This window comes from Lepidochelys olivacea (assembly GCF_965140295.1).
Source record: "Lepidochelys olivacea isolate rLepOli2 genome assembly, chromosome: 6".
NCBI lineage: Eukaryota > Metazoa > Chordata > Testudines > Cheloniidae > Lepidochelys > Lepidochelys olivacea.
This window is the reverse complement of record NC_140416.1, coordinates 57,750,300-57,766,317: the sequence shown is the minus strand read 5'-3', so window position 1 is coordinate 57,766,317 and position 16,018 is coordinate 57,750,300. Positions and strand designations below refer to the sequence as shown.

General features: G+C 42.7%; 1 protein-coding gene across 4 annotated transcripts in view; it reads right to left on the bottom strand.

The window, feature by feature from the left end:
- Positions 1 to 16,018, bottom strand: part of FUT8 (fucosyltransferase 8) — a 291,572-nt gene that overhangs the window by 210,003 nt on the left and 65,551 nt on the right. Inside the window, exon 1 of one of the 4 annotated variants that reach the window (XM_084631224.1) lies at positions 5,694 to 5,711. The exons of the other annotated variants lie outside the window; for them this stretch is intronic. The gene's annotated coding sequence lies outside the window, so the exon portion shown is untranslated. Of the gene's footprint in view, positions 1 to 5,693; positions 5,712 to 16,018 lie in introns of those variants that run through there. 4 annotated transcript variants of the gene reach the window in all.

The window sequence follows — 16,018 nt, the reverse complement described above, 5'->3', positions numbered from 1 at the left end:
CAGTTACTGGACAGGGTAACCATTTTTTTTTTCTTCGAGTAGTGTCCCTATCGACACTCTAGGTCCTACTGAGTAGTTCCCCTGAGGGAGAAGGGGGCTTCAGAGATAAGTCCAATACTGAGGAAAGTATAGCTGAGACAAATGCAGCATCAGAAGCAGAGTCATGAGTTATTGCAAAGAGCTCAGCAAACATATGTATAGAGAGCGTCAAGTCGCACCTCTACATATTTCAGTGATGGGAAGATTTTTAGAAAGGCTTTAGAGTTGGAAATAGACCTGGTAGAGTGAATTCACATGTTTGAGGGTTCTTCGAGATTACAAGATTGGTAGCAACAACTAATGCAGTTGGATATCCACTTGGAAAGCTTTTGTTTAGAGATTGCAGACCCTTTTGACCTGTCTTTAATCAAGACAAATAATTTGAAAGTCTGCCTGAAAGGTTTATCTTGTCAAGCTAGAAGGCCATGGCTCTCCTGACATCAAGTGTATGTAACAGTGCCTTTTCTTTGCCTAGGTGAAGTTTAGGGTGGAAAGATTTGGAGGTGAATGGGTTAGTTAATATGGAACTCAGAAGATATTTTGGTAAAACCTGGGGGTATGTTTGTAACGTGACCTTGTCTTTGAAAAATACTCTGAAAGGGAGATTGCCATAAGAGCTACTATTTACCCAACTCGCCAAGCCAACATGATGGTTACTAGAAACACTTTTCGTTGATAAATGGAGGAGTGAGCAGGTAGCCAACAGTTCAGACCGTGATCTTGTAAGTAATTTAAGAACCAGAGTGAGGTGCCAAACCAAAGGACAACATCTGACTGGTGGAAAGATTTCAGAGCCCCTTGAAGAACCTCGTTGTTGGGTGGGCGAATACGGAATAACCTTTGTGATACAGCAGGGCCAGAGGGCAGCAGGAGAGTGCTAGATGGGAGGTATATAAGCCCCAGGATAATCAGAGCCTTATTCTCTGTGGACTACGGAGAGTTACTATGGGTTAATTAGCGCACTAGAGCCAATTAAGGCCCCATCTGAGACCTAATAAAAACCACTGCTTCAGTCAGACAGGTGGAGGGAAGGAGAACTGACTGTAGTTTGGAGGCATATTTGTGTTAACCAGAGAATCAGAGTATCAGGGGAAGAGACCCTACCCAAGCAGGGCAGAGTGACTCCCCCAGTACAGAGGATCAAGAGAAACCCTGCCCAAGGGGAAAGAGGCCTATGAAGCTGAAGGGGCTGGGACCAGAGATGGGGGTGGACCTGGGTCCCTTGCCCACTCCCTTTCTCCCCTCTCTTTCCCCCCTCTCCAGTGAACTAGCGGACCCCAAGAACAGGGGCCAGGGCAGCACCCTGACCCACCACAATAACGTCGACCCTTTGCCACACATTCTGTCTGAGAATAGAAAGCCAAGATGGCTACCAGGTGGACTCTAATGGAGCTCAACAGCTGCCCCAAGTTTTGTACTTCTAGGATGTAATCCAATATATCAGACAGCCATGAGGTTGTTTGTGAAACGTTTGAGGTCACATCAGTAGGCAAAGCTTGTCCATTTTTGTAAGTAAGCGCACATTGTTTTCTGCTGTGTAATAGCACTCTTTTTACTTCCTCTGAACCAGTAATTTCTAATCCTGTGAACCATCAACTAGACATATTTGAGGCAAAGAACTGCGAGATTGGGATGAAGGATCTTCCCGCCTCCCCGGGAGAGGAGATGAGGAGAGGCCTGGAGAGTAATCAGTGAGTGAAAGGTCAGTATATCCCATATGGAACTATGTTTCTCTGTGCCAAGTACGAATTATAACAACAACTCTGGCTTTGTCCTTTTTTGAGTAGAACTTTGGATATTTGAGGAGTCAGAGGGAACCTGTACAGTCAGAGGTGGATTAGGGGTTTGTGGGGCCATGGGTCAGAGCAAGTGGAGGCCCCTCCCCACCCCTTCTGCCTGCAGTCCCCCTTGTCCATTGCCAGCCCCGGCACTCCTGCCGGGGAGCATGAGCGGGCCACCATGGCTTCCCCTGCCCCGGCTGCCTGGCACTTCTACTGTACTGTGTACAGTAGATCCAAAAACCACTGAAGGTGAAAGGTATCCCCCAAGGATCGGTGACCCAGCCTGCCTGTGGAGCAGAACTGGGTACACTTCTTGTTTGTCACCTTGGCAAACAGGTCTACTTGAGGGGTGCCTCAATGCCGGAATATGTGGTAAAGTATGATTAAATCTATCTCCCAGTTGTGTTCTTGTGAGAAGTTCCTACTGAGTGTTCACAGTCACAATCTGAACTCCTGGAAGGTAAGCTGCTGTGATGACTGTGTATGCACCAATGCCAAAGCTTGACAGCCTCTGCACAAAGAGAGGGGGAATCATACCCCACCTTGCCGGCTGACACAGAACATGCATGGCAGTACCAGCTTTGCCATGGTCTTCAATACCGATGACTCCTCCTTATTCCACACTGGTACCAATTGCTTAGGAAGCATCCGCTGCCTTACTGGTACTGGGAGTAGTCCCGTTCCTTTGGCTAGGGTGGGTTTCAGGAAGTTCTTGCCTTTCACTGCTGGGAAACTGGTACCGTGTCCCTAGTGAGCTCCTGACACTTCTTTATCAGGGCCTGGAGCCTCACCCACTTAGGAGTCAGAGAGTAGGAACTCTTCTTGGACGAGGACTTGGAGGAGGATTTCTCATGTTTCTTGTGAGTGTTTGCTCTTACCTTCCTCATGCCTTTGTTTGGAAGAGTCCTTAGCTCTGCTTCTATCATACCTAAAACCAGACACCATCATGCTCAAATAGGTGGTTTTCTGTGCTTCCTTCCAACAGAACGGAGAGTCTTATGGGCCAGGATTGGTCTGGGGCCTAACTGTTTGGTCCACGAGGAATCTTCTAAGTCTATACTCATGGGCATGACAGACTCAGCTAGGAAAAGATGGGCAGATGCTCCAGTTAGAGGGGATATGTGCCTTTATTGCTTAAAAGAAGCTCATGTCTTGGTCGTCTCTGACCAGAAAAGCCTGGGGGAAGGCTTATCTTTGTTAATTTAAAATATATATTTTTGCAATCTCTTTAGAATCTCCTCTAAGTTTTATATATTTCTCTGTCCTCGCCCTGTTGTGCCGGATCCATTATTCCTTTAAACAGAACAGAGGTACTGGCTACCCCATATGGTAATTTTGCAAAACTAACTAGTATTCCGTCAGAACAATTTTTTTTTAATCTGGTTCCAGTGCCATTTGCACCAATATCATAGGACAAGTCAAGTTTGGTAAACTTCATTCCTTCTGCCAGTTTTGCAAATAAATTTTGTGGTTTAGGAACTGGATATCAGTTCACTTCCAGACACGAGTTTATGGTGACTTTACAGTGCCAACAAATTCTTATGCTAACATCAGCCTTTGGGATACACACAACTGGTGCAACCCAGTCACTAAAATCCATGGCTGAAATTACGCCCTGCTTTTGCAATTCCTTCAGTTGCTTTTCTACAGACTTGCAGAGCACATGACACAGGTCTAGCCTTTAGGAATGGCCTTTTCAAACACAACGAGCCTCGCTGTAATGTCTTTTACCAAACCCATGTCTGTATTAAAATAGAGTCTTGTATTTTTCTTTCATTTCCTCCATTCTGTCTAGCACGTGGTATACTACAATTCAATCCAAGTTAAGCTTGTCTAGCTGTTTCTGCCCATCAGTTGGAGGAGGTGTGAGTGGGGCATTTCCTTTAGTTACAATTAACTCTAATAGTGAATAAATACCTTTAAATTACAGTGACAGGGGGACTACCTAATATTCCTCTCTGCCCTTTATTGTAATTCTGTAAAAGCACATTGGATTCTCTTAATCTTGCCCCAGGAAATATTTTTGTACACCACTTCAGAAATCATGGACTTTGCTGCTCCTATATCTATTTCAATATCATATCATTTACCTTTACATTAACATAGTATAAGGGATAGGATGTCTGTTCAGTTCTGTGAAATGACATCTCACACCTCTTTTCATCCTGGGGAAAACTGCTTCCAAGCCTGACTCCTCCACAGTCACAAAACTAGTTCAGTGATTCATACTTGTAGGCAAGGCTTCCTTTCAGCATACCCTTTGGTGTGCAGAGGTGCACTGTGGCAAGCCCAGGTGGCATGTCCCCTTTTACTGCACTTCTTACATTGCAGCTTATTAAAGAAACACTGCTCCTGCTGGTGTGATGTCCCTAAACAGCAGAAACAAGGCTTCCTCAATTTTGCTGCAAGCCTGTGATCGATGCCAAACTGTGTTGTCATCTTTTCCACCACCTGCTGAAACCATTCTTCCAAGCATGGCATGATGGATCCAGTCTATTTTCAAATTTTTGAGTTATTTGTCTTTGTGGATTCAAACAAAGCAGTCTCTATAGCTCCTTCTAGCACAGGGGTGGGCAAACTTTTTGGCCCGAGGGCCACATCTGGGTATGGAAATTGTTTGGCAGGCCATGAGTGCTCACAAAATAGGGGGTTGGGGTGCGGGAGAGGATGAGGGCTCTGGCTGGGGGTGTGGGCTCTGGGGTGGGGCCAGAAATGAGGAGTTCAGGGTGTGGGAGGGGGTCCCAGGCTGGGGCAGGAGGTTGGGGTGCGGAGGAAGGGTGAGAACTCCGGCTGGAGGTGCAGGCTCTGGCGTGGAACTGGGTATGAGGAATTGGGGGTTCAGGAGGGTGCTCTGGGCTGGGACAGAGAGTTGGGGCGCAGGCTCTGGGCAGCTCTTACCTCAAGCAGCTTCTGGAAGCAGCGGCATGTCCCCCCTCTGGCTCCTATGCAGCGTCACAACCAGGCGGCTTTGCACACTTCCCCGTCCTCAGGCACCGCCCCCACAGCTCGCATTGGCTGGGAACTGAGGCCATGGGAGCTGTGGTGGCGATGCTTGGGGCAGAGGCATGCCGCTGCTTCTGGGAGCCACATTGAGCTATGGCACGCAAAGAGTGGGGCAAGTCCCTGACCCTGCTCCCTGGCTGGAGCAGGGCAAGCCCCAGACCCCACTACCCAGTGGGATCTCGAGGCCCGGATTAAAACAGCTGAAGGGCCGGATGCGGCCCCTGGGCCGTAGTTTGCCCACCCCTATTCTAGCAACAGTTCCTTTTTTATATACAACATTCATCCTCTCTTAATTCTGGGTGTTTTATACCAAGAACAATTTGATCACTGAACGCCTCTTTTAGAAAGTTACCAAAACAACAAATGGACAGTTTTTTCAGGCTTCCCAAAAACTCAGGTACTTTCTCCTTTTATTTAGTTTCTTAGAAGCTCACATCATTCTGTTAAAAAAATGTGGACGGCACAAGTTTCTTTAGAATCTCTATTGTCCTTATATGTCAGCTCACCAGATTCTTGTGGAAAGCAAAAGTCTGTAAGCACTTAAATGTTTTCTCCCACCAATGTTAGGAAAACAGTCCATTATCAGTATCTTCTATAGCATTTGCATAAAACTACTACTCAAGTCTGAGTATATGCTGCAAAATCTTCCTCTTTTTCATTAACTTGAACACTGTCCATATTGCCATATGCAGCCATTTTATTTTTACTTTTTAAAGAGAAGTTGCATAAAAACATAAAATTCTTGTTCTAGAAGGATGCAATGTAATATGGCTTTATTTGCTAGAATCCAGAATCCTAACAGACAAGAACAAAAAGACAGACACACAAAGCAGGCTGCTTCTTAAGGCAGAGTGGCACAACTCAACCCACCTTGTTCTAGGCTGGCTGTTTGCAGACTGCTGAAGACGAAATCACATGCTTCCCTACAGAGTTTCCGAGCCTGCCAGCAGAATCAGGAAATGCCTTACAAATTAAAGTGGTAATTACTAATTTTAATACAGTTTTCAATACCCTAACAAGGGGCATCACCTCTTCCTCCAGCACTATTTGCAGAAAAAATAGCTAAGGTACTTCACTGCAGTAGAGGGTTTACATGTATGAATCCCAGGCACCTTTTTCCTCCCCAGAATTAGGGACTTTACAGCTCCCCACTCAACATACTGGTGTCTGTGGATCCCTTTATTAGGCACCACTTTCTCTACGCATTGCATACAGAACTTTGGTGCCTAACTCATGATTACGGATTCCACTGGGTGGCAATGTATCTGAAAGTTAGGCACTGCAGTGCCTAAGTCAGTCCCTTTGTGGATCTAGACTTCAGGACTGGGGTGAAGAATCCGATCTTTGTTTCACAACAGGAGATCTAGAACAAGTAAGGAAAAGGGACTAGCGAATACCAGGTCTAACAAACCAGAAAATCAGCAATGTCTCACCCAAAATGGAGCCATAATGATCACTGTGTCTCTTTCCTGATTTTCCAAATCAACCTGTATATGAGGATTCAGGAGAAAATGCATTTAACAGGTTCCCAAATCACTGTAGGAAGAAGATATATTTAAGTTGTACTTAGATTGTCTTCCTTGGAGCAAAAATAATTTGCACTTACTGTTTTTACTGGCTGCAAAAAGGTCTATATGAGGGGATCTCCACCTAAGAAACAGAAATGAGAGGATGAAATCCCTTAAGGACCATTCATAGTGAACTCTGTACAATCTGCTTGTACATAGACTAGTAGGTTGTTCTCAGCAGTTACGTGAAAATTATTTCACCTGATGTTGTATGCACCATGTTCAGAACCTAATGGCTTCTTGGTGCAGAAGGGTTGACTCAGCTCCACCATTCCTGCAAATATAATATATGGCAGTGACTTTGTCCATCAGGATCTACTAAAAGATGCCCTTGAATCTGTAGGTTATACAAACTGTTCTGAACTGTAGTGCATTTTAGAAAAGAGGATTCCTGTGGAATCAACAAACGCCAAGTTTCCAAGTGACCCAGATGAGTATCCCACCCTTCAGTGGAGATGTCCAACACCAGTATTGTTGAAGGAGGTTGTGAATGGGATTCCTCTGAACCCCAATCTCAAGATTTGTGCACCTGCACAAATATACAAGGACTGGGGGAGGGGGAAGAGGCTGTATGTGAATAGCAGATACTGGAATGTTCCTTTCATCCTGATTGGATTAGAGGGTAGTCTTTACCATTGACATTGCCTTGAAGAGAACATGATGAAGTTAAGACAGACATGTTATACAATACAGAAGGCCATATGGCCCAGAAGTCTTAGACACATGCACTGGCTGAAGCATGCGGGCTCGCTCTGAGATTGGAGATGAGGTTCAAAATGGTTTAAATCTGTCCAGAAGCAGAAAGGCTTTGGCTACCTTCGCGTTTAGGACTGCCCGATGCACTTCAATATCTACACCAGTGTAGACTTTAGCAGGCTGATTTTCAGTCTGAGTGACTGGAACACTTTTAGCCATTTAATCATGATTTTCATTTCAATTTATGGGAGCCTTAGTGGTGCTTCAAGGAATCACTTTCAGGAGGTATCTGGTTTGTTGGTTCTGGTTTTTGTTTTTTAGGGATTCTGTTTCACTGCAGCAACCTTCGGGGGTAGGGGGAAAGATAGTGAGAGGAAGTTGTTGAACAATGAGGTCAGGAAAAGCTGACACCCAGGCAGCATGAATGTCATGAGTTGTGAGAGGAGGTGCAGATCAGTATCTCTTCAATTTCTGAGTAGATAGAGATTTGTTTTGACCTAATATTAAGTTAGTCCAGTCCATTCTAGTTTGTGGAGTCAAAAAACAAAACAAAAACATCAGCAACAACTTTTAAGGGACCTGATAACTTATTTGAGGAAAGGATGGACAGAAAAATGTTACAGAGTCATCAAAAGTTCTCAGCAGGGACAGTGAAAGAATCAGCAAAGGGAAGCCGTAAATTGTATTGCCCTGCGGCATTTAGGGGTCCACAAACTAAACATTTTCTGCCCCAGCTATTAATGTTATCCTTTCTGAAATGCATATTGGAGGACTCTACATGGCAGGCAAACCAGCCAAAAAATTGTTAAGATGGTCTCTTTCTGACCTGCCTGGCAAAATCCCTGTAAAAGGATGCAACAAGCAGGGACCAACGGTTCTCTGAAGTCCTGCTCTAACAGCTACTGGAAGAAGAATGCTTGGAGAGGCCAATGAAATAAAGGAAACACTTTTCTGCCCTCAATGCCAATCAGAGCAGTCTCTGTCCAGGCATATTATATCACAAATGCTTCAAAGAGCATGGGTCTCAAAAAGTCCACCCAAAAAAGACCACTGGAGAGTTAGAAAGGAAACTCCTGCTCTCTTCAAATCAGTGGCTGAGCAAAGATACAAGCTAGTGATGAGGCAAATGAAACTTTAATGTAGCTGCCTCTATTAACAGCAGAAACTGGTACAACATTGCAGCAGTAAGGACTAAAGCAGTGTTACCTACATGTCTAATACTGTACATATTCATGGCATAAAGTAATTTTAATCAGCACTGTTGATGAAAGTAGCATCCGTAAGATTATAAGTGGTTTACATTCAAACAATTGATGTATTCCCATAGTATTCTTGTCAGCAAGTTAAGGAAGTATGGGCTGGATGAATGCACTATAAGGTGGGTAGAAAGCTGGCTAAATTGTCGGGCTCAACGGGTAGTGATCAATGGCTCCATGTCTAGTTGGCAGCCGGTATCAAGTGGAGTGCCCCAGGGGTCGGTCCTGGGGCCGGTTTTATTCAATATCTTCATAAATGATCTGGAGGATGGTGTGGATTGCACTCTCAGCAAATTTGCGGATGATACTAAACTGGGAGGAGTGGTAGATACGCTGGAGGGGAGGGATAGGATACAGAAGGACCTAGACAAATTGGAGGATTGGGCCAAAAGGAATCTGATGAGGTTCAATAAGGATAAGTGCAGGGTCCTGCACTTAGGACGGAAGAACCCAATGCACAGCTACAGACTAGGGACCGAATGGCTAGGCAGCAGTTCTGCAGAAAAGGACCTAGGGGTGACAGTGGACGAGAAGCTGGATATGAGTCAGCAGTGTGCCCTTGTTGCCAAGAAGGCCAATGGCATTTTGGGATGTATAAGTAGGGGCATAGCGAGCAGATCGAGGGACGTGATCGTTCCCCTCTATTCGACATTGGTGAGGCCTCATCTGGAGTACTGTGTCCAGTTTTGGGCCCCACACTTCAAGAAGGATGTGGATAAATTGGAGAGAGTCCAGCGAAGGGCAACAAAAATGATTAGGGGACTGGAACACATGAGTTATGAGGAGAGGCTGAGGGAGCTGGGATTGTTTAGCCTGCAGAAGAGAAGAATGAGGGGGGATTTGATAGCTGCTTTCAACTACCTGAAAGGGGGTTCTAAAGAGGATGGCTCTAGACTGTTCTCAATGGTAGCAGATGACAGAACGAGGAGTAATGGTCTCAAGTTGCAGTGGGGGAGGTTTAGATTGGATATTAGGAAAAACTTTTTCACTAAGAGGGTGGTGAAACACTGGAATGCGTTACCTAGGGAGGTGGGAGAATCTCCTTCCTTAGAGGTTTTTAAGGTCAGGCTTGACAAAGCCCTGGCTGGGATGATTTAACTGGGAATTGGTCCTGCTTTGAGCAGGGGGTTGGACTAGATGACCTTCTGGGGTCCCTTCCAACCCTGATATTCTATGATTCTATGATTCTATGTAACCACAGTGAGTTACAGATGAGATTTTTAGTGTGTGAACAGTCAAGCAATTTAGATGTGTATGTACCTGTTCAAATATTTGTTTTATCAATAATGATCTCTCAACAAAATTCTGCCAGTGTACAATTGTTACTTATTAACTTACTGTAAGCTAAGTATAGAGAGTTTCATCAGCAATTTTACTAATACAGCTTCCACTGGTATATTTAAAATTCTGTCACACTTTCACTACAAAACCCTTTTTCGCAGTATTAAAATTAGTCAAACCTGAAAATTAGCAAAGGAGTTGCCCAGGACAAGATTCATTCGAGGCTATGGGTTGCATAGTCAACAGTTTTGCCTTGACATGATTTAAGATGAAAATCCAAAAAGCATGACTGTGAAGACACTAGGTGTGCTATGAAGTGCTTTTCTAAATACAGAATAATGTACAAAAAGACATCCTTACAAAACACACTGAACAATACAGTCAGAGAAAGCTGAATATAAGAATACATCAAAATATAGGCAGTTTTTAGTTTCTCTTTTAAAAACAGTTATTTAGGAAAACTGAGCAATTTTATAGATCATTACAAGTACCAGAAATATAGTATGAACCATTACAGAAATGAATTTAACACTTTTGTTTAGAGAAACATTATGCAATAATACAGTCATCAAGTTTCTCTCTTTAGAATGGTAATAAAGTTATAGGATGACCCTCTCTATGCACTTTGGGCTAGATTCACAAAAGGTCTTAGGTGCCCAATTGCTACTTTAGGCACCTAAATCACAGAACCAGGCCCCACTAAGATTCACAAAACCCCTGCTCGGCTGCCACTGAATGCTAGAGGAGCCTAAACTGGCTTGGTGCCAATTTTTTTTGCAGTAAAAGTTCTCTGGTACCTTTCTTTCTGGCTCTGTGCATGTGCACTGCAGCCCCCCACCAGCATCCAGCACCTAAACCCCACATTGATTCATGAACCAGGGAAAAATAAATAGACACTCCTCTGCTTAAATCATCTGCGGGGCCCAATCCAGTAAGCATGCTCAGACCTTGACTACTGGATCAGGCTATCTGTAGGTGAATTCTCAAAAAAAAAAAAAAAAAAGAAAGGTAGGGGAGAAGGGATTTGAATAGGGATCTACTCCCCTCAGTTGAGTACCTGAGCCACTGGGCAATGAGATATTCTGATGTGGGGCTCCCTCACAGCCTCTACTGTTGAAAGTGCTCCATTCTGAATAAATAATTTAAAGAGTCATTAGAGCAGAGGGAATGGACACATGATCTTGCAACTACAGAGTCATTCTGATGCTTGCTCCGACTCTGGCCTCATGATTATTTCATTATTTATCCATAGTGGAACAGTTTCAACAGGAGAGACTGAGGGAGCGCCACATCAGAATATCTTATGTTGCAGTGGTTAGGGTACTCACCTGTACTGTGGAAGAGCCATGGTTAGTAACTTAACCACTGGGCTAAAAGTAATGAGGGATGTTCCCCTCCTCCTCCTCCCTCCACCCCAGCTTCTTGCTAAAACAGCACAAGGCACCTAAATCCAAGAGAGGGTTTGCAGCTGAGATCCCAAACAGAGAGAGGAGACTCCTTGCAACCCAGACTTGGGCACCTAGCTCAGTGAGGGGCAGAGCTTAGCACACACCCCTCAGCTTGGTACCTTGCATTGGTTAACTTGGGCAGCTCTCCACCTAGCACGCTGGCTTTTGTGAATCCTGTTCTGAGGAGCCTATCTCACTCCATTCATTGTATTGGGAGCCTAGGCTTCAAATCCAGGCTTTGTGAATCAGAGATTTTCTAGGCACCTAAAACTCACATGTTGAGAGTCAATTGTAAATCAATCATTACAAATCCAGGTTTGAGTTTAAGTCATACTCAAAAAACAATCCAAACATCTTAAGGTAAGAAATGCACAAGGCACCTGTAAGAAGTGGCACATCCCCCAACAGCAAGCCACAACATGACAGGTGTGCCTCCCCCAGTTTCCCCTCAGTCCAGCAATAAAGGTAACAGTCTCTCCCAGTGTCCACTTGAAATCCCACCTCTGGACATAATTTATTCAGGTACACATACAATAATCTACAGAGCCTTCATAGTAAAAACTCTTCCCCCAATTCCCACAGTAAAACAGAGAATTCTACAGCAATTTTCCAAGCTCCTCACAGAGGAATCCACCAGCACTCCACTCCCAATTCCTTTCTGCCCTTGTTCTAGGACACCACTCTCCAGGCCAGCGTCCTGAGAGTGACTGAACTGGAAACATCCGTTCAATGTGCAGCCTCAAAAAAAGCTAACAATGTTTGGAACCATTAGGAAAGGGATAGATAATATTACAATGCCGCTATATAAATCCATGGTATGTCCACATCTTGAATACTGCATGAAGATGTAGTCATCCCATCTCAAAAAAGATATATTAAAATTGGAAAAGATACAGAGAAGGGCAATAAAAATGAGTAGGGATATAGAACAGCTTCCATATGAGGAGAGGTTAAAAAGACTAGGACTTTTCAGCTTGGAAAAGAGATAATTGAGTGGCGATATGATAGAGGTCTATAAAATCTTGACTGGTGTGGAGAAAGTGATTAAGGAAATGTTATTTACTCCTTCTCATAACACAAGAACTAGGGATCACCCAATGAAAATTAATAGGCAGCAGGTTTAAAAAAAACAAAAGGAAGTACTTCTTCACACAACACATGGTCAACCGGTAGAACTCTTTGCCAGGGAACATTGTGAGGCCAAAACTATAATAGGGTTTGAAAAAGAAATAGATAAGTTCTTGGAGGATAGGTTCATCAATGGCTATCAGCCAGGGTGGGCAGGGATGCAACACCATGCTCTGAGCGTTCCCAGCCTCTATTTACCAGAGACTGGGTGTGGAAGACAGGATGGATCACTCTATGACTGCCTGTTCTGTTCATTCCCTCTGAAGCACCTGGCATTGGCAACCGTCAGAAGACAGGATACTGGGCTAGATGGACCATTGGTCTGACCCAGTAGAGTCATTCTTATGAACAGTCCCATGACTCTTCTGCCTAAAACACAGTCCCATCAATCATCTCAGCTCTTTTCCGCCTTTCAGCACAGGTTCTTTAGTTCAAGAAGGTACAAAAACTAGCACCTCTGCTGACTTCCTAGCCAATTTCTCCTTCTTCCCAGGAGTCTCTGCAGAACTTTCCCTGTCTACAGTCATTTCCAGCTTTCACCTGCTCCATTGCTTACTCCTCCAATCTGTACTCAGGCAGCCCTGATTCACTCGTCTCTCTTTCTCTCACTGGATCCAGATGCCCTCTTTTAAACCCAGTAGAAGTGAGCTAATGAGGCACAGGTACACTTATTTAAATCAGATTTTTTTTTATAAAAATGTTTTTTGAGGAAAAAACCTATCTAAATATAGTTTTAATTAAGATACATTATAGCTCAAAGGTATCTCATCATGGAATAGGGATTATACATTCAAATTCTATAGTATGACAATATATTCATGTAATGTTTAAGAAAAGTTTTTGTAAATGAGTTCCAATAGTTCATGGATTATGGAACCAATCTTATGGGGTTCCAGGGGCTTCTGTATACATTATTTAGGTTAATCTTTCTAACTACCCAATGGGACTCAGTGCTCAGTCTAGAAGATACCATCAGAGATGCTTAGTTTTGCGGTTCTCAAACTGCGGATGTGTGTCTCCGGAGATAACATGCTTGTTAACAGCAAAAATGTTTTTAAATAAATAAATAATATATAGAGGTGAGAAATAACAGTCCTCAACCCTATTGTCCCTCTGCAAATTTGTGTACACAGAGTCAATCCCTTACCTCTCTCTAAAAGTGCAAAGTTTCAAAAAGTTCAATGAATAGAAGATTGTTGGGGGCGGAATAGATCTGGACAAGGAGAAGAAGTCTGGAGATAAATGTGAGAAGGGAGGGACAAGCAGTAGAAACAAAAGTGAAACTGTTTGAGCAACATATTCCAGAAGTTTTAAGGTCTTTCTGTGTGTAGTCCTCACCATATCATTCTCTCACTAGAAGGGAAAACCTATAATGGCAGCAGGCCATAACAGAGACCCAGTTTTGGAACATTTTAATGAAGTTCCTCTACCTGTGGGTAAGACAGGTCATGCCTGCAAAATGCAAACAGTGCAACAAAGAAATACAAGGCCTGGTTGCCCGAGTGAAACAATATCGTAAGAAGTGTTCCTTCTCAGGAGGAAGCTGGGCTGAAGATGATGAAAGGAACATGTCTGAACATGCAGGATCTTCAGGTTGGTAAACTTTTGTATTTCATACTTCTTTCTTAAGGACTGCCTGTCTCCATCTGGATTATTCTTGAATTCTCATATTTGAGCATAAAATATAGTTGTTACTCTATGGTACTATCATTTTAGATGCAGTTGTGATAAAAAATAAAAAGCTGAAATAGGCAGATCTTCCTTTTACAATTTCACCTTTAAAGTAGTACGGAGGGTCAGTGAATGCAATGAGTAACACTAAATGAGCAGTATGGTAATAATAATTAATTAACTGCATTGACATTTTGTTTAGAATTCATCCTCAACATACAGGATTCTGAAGACTATCTACCTTCAAGATCACCATCATTTTCTATAGTTTCAGAGCTAACTGCCAATTATAGTGTTTCAGTCACATCCCATATGTCACATAGCCACAGTATACCACCTGTAGCAAAAAAGGAAAAAAAAATTTCCATCATCCAGAAACAACCATATATAAGTTTGTGATAAGAACCAGCATATTACAAAAAGAGGTAATTGATTAAAAGATTGCCCCGTTTGTTTATGCAACAAAATCTCCTTTCCGTATGATTGAGAACCCACACTTCATTAACATGGTTCAGTCATTAAGACCAGGATACAGTCCACCCAACAGGGCAGATGTCAAAGGCAAATTGCTTGATAAAGTGTATGAAAGAGAAACTGAGCAGTGTGCAAAAGGTCTAGAGGGTGAAATTGTTAACCTGAGTCTTGATGGGTGGAGCAATGTCCACAATGATCCTGTTATATGTGCCTGTGTGGCAACAGAAGAAGGGAATGTCTTCCTTACAGAAACAATTGATACATCAGGAAATGCACACACAGCAGAATACTTACAAGCAGCAGCAGTAAAAGCTATAGCAAACTGAAAAAAAAATTCAAATGTCTAGTACGCACCATGGTCATAGAAAATGCTGCAAATGTATCCAAGATTAAAAGAAATTTAGAAGAGAGTGACGAGAGTCCCAAGCAACATGGTTGTAGTGCTCATCTGATGTACCTCCTAGCCAAAGACTTCAGTGTTCCAGAAATAAAGGCTAATGTTGTTGAAATTGCAAAATACTTCTGTAACAACCTCTTTTCAGCAGCTGCTCTGAGAAAAGTGGGCGGAACCAAGCTAACTCTCCCACAAGACGTGCGATGGAACTCAGTAGGGGACTGTTTTGAGCACTGTATCAAAAACTGGCCTAATCTGATGACAGTTTGTGAACAAAATTGGGAAAAAATAGATGGCACTGTCACAACCCAAGTTCTCATATTGGACTTAAGAGAAATGTTGAACACATGCTGAGTACCCTGAAGCTTATTTCTGTAGCCTTAAACAAAATGCAGGGAAATAGCCGTTTTCTTGCTGATGCTTTCGAAATTTGGAAGGAACTGAGTGAGATCTTAAAGAGAGAAATATGCAATGACAGAGTTAAATTACAAGCATTAAAAAAAAAACAAATGGGACAAGCACTATCTCCAGCTCATTTTCTTGCAAATAGTCTCGGTACCAGTGTCAAACCTTAACTGCTGAAGAAAAGGGGTTGGCTATGACATGGACATCCAGCAAGCATCCCTCCATAATGCCAATTATAATAAACTTCAGAGCTAAGGGTGAACCATTCAAGAAATATGTTTGCTGATGACATTTTAAACCAAGTCACACCAGGAACTGGAGGAAGTCACTTAAGACTTGGATTCAGAGACTGTTGAAGTGATAATCTCACTTTTAACAGCAGTAGCTTCTTCTGCTGATGTAGAAAGAATATTTTCTTCCTTTGGACTAATTCATTCCCAATTGAGAAATCGTTTGGGACCTGAAAAAGCAGGAAAGCTTGTTTTTCTTTTCCAGATTATGAACAAACAGGAAAATGAAGGTGAAGATGATTGAGTTAGCTGCAGAAGCCAAAATTTTAAGTTTCTCATCTTGACCTGGCTGACATAGTCAATTTAATTTTGGGTTTTTTTTAAAAAAATATTTCATTTAACTATTTTAGTTAACAATTTTAACAAAAACAAACCTGATTTTAAAAAACTTGAATGCTTAACTAAATTCAAAAATTCATATGCTTGTTTTGTTAAAATATTATGTGTTTGCCATTGAAGAAAAAAATCTAGAGTACACAAAGTTGTTGTTTTAGTTAAATAAAACAATTTAAATGTCTGTCTGGTGATGTTCTCCTCCTAGTACAGCATGGCAAGAAAATCCTCCAAATATTAATGATTAACCT